Below are 3,918 nucleotides of genomic sequence, written 5' to 3'. Positions count from 1 at the left end.
ATGATATTAAATGATAAACCATAGGGAACTAAGAGGCTCTCTGGTATCCTCGATCTATCTCAGTATTCCAAATAAATCAATAAATTCACTTCATTTAAATTCAATAATTGCAATTGCAAATTTAACTGCGCCGATTCATAAAGCGGCTAATACTGCGCTTACGATCGAGAATACGTAGCTGAATTGCATCCGTAAGTGCACCAAAAGCTTCCAACAAAACCTGCGGAAGTCCGTTAGAAGCTTCACGATACAAGTAACGCACGAACGCTCTGTATCCAAAACTCTATTCATAAAAAAAGGAAAACATCCTTCGACGGAATGTAACGCGAATAAACGCGCACAGCGACTGCACACTATGCAGCACAGGGGCGGAGCGACTAAGAGGGCCCTGTCAACTTTAAATTTGGCAATTTCCTCCTTTAAGACAGTAAAATCTAACGAAATCTCATTAGATCGAAACTTCTAGAATATTTCAAAAGATTCAAGTAACTCTTGACAGGTTAACCCCCTTTCCCGCTCAGCACTACCACTTCTAACGATATAAAAGCGCACACCAAAGACAGAGACTGACTTTTCTTCTTCAGTTTGTCAGTCTGACTTCAGTCTGTCAGTCAGTCTTCTGTCTGTCATCTGTCAGTCTTCAGTCTTCTGTCTTCGACTTTCTTCCGTGGATCAGAGTGTCAGAATTAGAGAGAGAGAGAGTCAGTGTCAGAGTGTCAGAGTGAGGGCTAGCCTCCTACTAGTCTCCTTCAGAGAGTTCTTCTTGGAAGCGGGGTGCTCATTCGCAAAAATTCCGAAGGCCATCCTCCATAGCAGGCACGTTCAAGGATAGCCGAGCAACACCGCGACGCAAAGTAAGTTGCACGTGGCACTTCCGTCTCAGTCGCACTACCCTCCGTTTTGTGTAAATATTAATTTTCGGAAACAATAGCGTGCGAACTATTCGAATACATGAATCTCGTCAATTTTATCTAATATTTTATATTTTTCATTACTAGTTACCTCAACGTCTCCATGTACGCGATATAAATTTCACGAGTCGAACCATCTCTTGAAATCAAAATAGAATAAAACGTCTAAAATTCATTTTCTTTTTTTTTATCTTCTTTCACTCTCCTTCCTCTCGGGCATAATTAAAGCGATTCGGAGCGCCTGTAACGTCTGTGTCGTCCGAATATTGGTGTAACCGCGTGAATCTGGAGCAGGAAGCCTCGCTCGTCGTGGCGCATGAGAACCGCGCCAGGCTCCCTATCCTCCGGGGCAACAGTGACCTTACAACCGAGCCTAGGAAGCCCCTCTCAGGGCCGCCGAGGCCCCTTAAAGTCTTATTCCCTGAACTCCGTTCTAGGAAACCCCTCTCAGGGCCTCCAGAGCGTTCTAACCCAGGCCTCCAGTCGCTCAAAACAGAGCCCTGGCCGCCCTTCCGAGTGGAGAGCAAGAGCCCCTTCAGGGCCCCCTGCCGCTCACCCTATCTCTAGCCGCCTGTCGCTAACAATAGTGCAAGTCCTGTCGTAAAGTGCATACGATTCTGGTCCGCTCCTCCCCGGATATAATGAAAAGCATAAATAAACGCACGTCTTGAACTCTGCGAATCAGCGTTTCCATGTAATCATTTTGTGACCGTCGACCTCCCTCCTTTTACTCCGGTAACCGTGATTACCGCCCTTGCCGCTCGGGGCGAGAATCACGCCGAGCCGTCGTTGGACGGGCCCACGCCGCGTCTGAGGGGTATTCGCTCTCGCACCCCGGACGTGACACATTGACTACTTGCATCAATAATCTGCTAATCAGCGATTCCTGCACCATATAAGAAGCCTTCAGCTTCCTCGTAGTATTCATGAAGATGAATTTGTTCGGCTGTTCGAGCTGTCCTGGCCTCTTTGCTGCTGAGTGACTGCCGCGCATTCTATCACTCAATCCGCGATTCGTCAGTAGTATCGGCAAATAATTTGCATTGCTGGCCATTGCGTAAATCCAGCAGCTGCATTGTCATCAGGATGGATAAGTATCTCTCATTAAAAATGCCTGCGGCCATATATGCAGCTATCTGGACAATTTTTTTGCCGGAATGTAAATGTTTTGGCGCCATATGCCACACCGTTGAATTGAATGATTCGTTTGGGTTTTGAGTATGACCACCAAGACATCGCGTTGAAAGGTCATTATTCGACAGACCTTCGTAAATTGGGCGAATATGTTTCTCGATATCGCTGTTAATTAATGGAGCATCGTGTTTAAAATTTTTCAGTTCGTTCGTCGCTTACGCTTTGCGCCACTTGCACCAGCTGTCGGTGCCCGCAGGACATTTCTCATGCCTTGGTTTTACATCGGTCGAACAGTAGTGATCTAACGTGGCAAAAATGGCATTTTTCATGTCTTCAACGGAATCTTGATGTCTTCTAATAGCTAAGCCATAAAAAATTGTTAGCTTTTTTATAACAGCTTCGGTCAGACGATTTTTCCCACCGAGTTTATTTTTTTTTCTTATATTCCGTAGTCGTGTGCCCATCCTTTTCTGCACGTGTCCCACACATTCATTTTTTATAACCGGACATTCGTCTCCGTACGGATTTACCTTTAAAATTCCCAAGAAAGTCTTCGAGTCGCCGTCGCCAATGTAATTCGAATATTTCACGCCAAATGTTTCTTCCGATTTTGAAAACATCTCGATAATCGAGTCGACCTCCATTTTGCCTGCTGAACCGTTGTGATTTGAGGAGCAAGAATCTTTGTGTGTCATACCACTCATCAAATTCATCATCGTCTAATTCTTTTTTCTTCATGCTACATGCGTGGCAATATGCGCTTTTTACAAGTAAGTCAACTACTTTGCCACTGTAATATCCGTTAAGTGTGGTTACACCGTATAAAGATGTAAGTCACGTTTCTTCCAGGAGCCATCTCCCGAAACTTTTAAATGATTTGCGATTCGTCCTTTATTTTCATTTTTCTCGCGTTCTTAATACACCGCTTTCTGACATATTATTTTGAACATCTTTTCCGACGCCGTATAAATGTGCTCCACTATCCCTTGGTACGATGATTTCGTCAAGCCTTGGCACAAGTCCATAAGACCACAGAATACATTCAAGCCTTCTCGTCCAATGCCAATTAGTCTCATAACAAAAACGATCCGACGGTTTATTTAATATCCGGTATTTATTAGCGGTCCAGAATTGATTTCTCTACGACCACAACTGCACGACACAATAATTTTAAAACCTACTCCCCGATGGCCACATTCTTCAAATTTGACATTCCCTTTACACGATCTGCAGATTACAATTTTGACAATTGCACCAAACACCGTCAAAAATTCCACTATTCGATAATAATGAAGCGGATTTATTATGACATCTGACGTTGAAGTCGATAATTTTTTAGCGCTAGCACTCACGTTTAAGTCCTCGTCGTCATCATTGCGTGTGTACCGATTACTGTGAAATTTACGTTTGTGCGGCCTAGAGCTTCGATCGGCCTGGACTCTTTTATGTTTTGGATAACTTGACATGATTTTCTATAATGTGAACGTGCCGAAAATTCGAACAGAACTGACCGACGACGCGAACAGCTGCGAAGCTGATGCCCTAAACTGAGGCCCGTTAAGGTGCAGATACATGCAGCCGTCAAGCGTCAAGCAGCGGAAGCAGCAACCAATCAGCGAGACGATAAGTGCAGTGGCGTAAAAAATATTTTTTACACCACTGCCAGTATCGTCCAGCTGATTGGTTGCTGCTTCTGCTGCTTGACGCTTGACGGCTGCATGTATCTGCACCTTTATACATACATACAGTTCAATACCCTCAATAGTAGGGGAGGCCGAGAGGCTAAATGTGGATTTACTCGAGTGTCGTGGGGACCTATTGGATTGTGAAGATTAGATGCTAAAAAGAAAAAAAGGTTATATGATGTATGCCG

The 3,918-nt window shown here is 44.3% G+C and overlaps 1 pseudogene; it reads right to left on the bottom strand.

Moving 5' to 3' along the window:
• Positions 1–1,783: 1,783 nt before the first annotated feature.
• LOC108769011 (uncharacterized) lies at positions 1,784–2,761 on the bottom strand (annotated as a pseudogene).
• Between the last annotated feature and the right edge of the window lie 1,157 nt (positions 2,762–3,918).

Source organism: Trachymyrmex cornetzi, unplaced genomic scaffold (assembly GCF_001594075.2).
Source record: "Trachymyrmex cornetzi isolate Tcor2-1 unplaced genomic scaffold, Tcor1.1 scaffold838, whole genome shotgun sequence".
Lineage (NCBI taxonomy): Eukaryota > Metazoa > Arthropoda > Insecta > Hymenoptera > Formicidae > Trachymyrmex > Trachymyrmex cornetzi.
The sequence above is the reverse complement of the archived record's forward strand: the minus strand, read 5'-3'. Positions and strand labels throughout refer to the sequence as shown.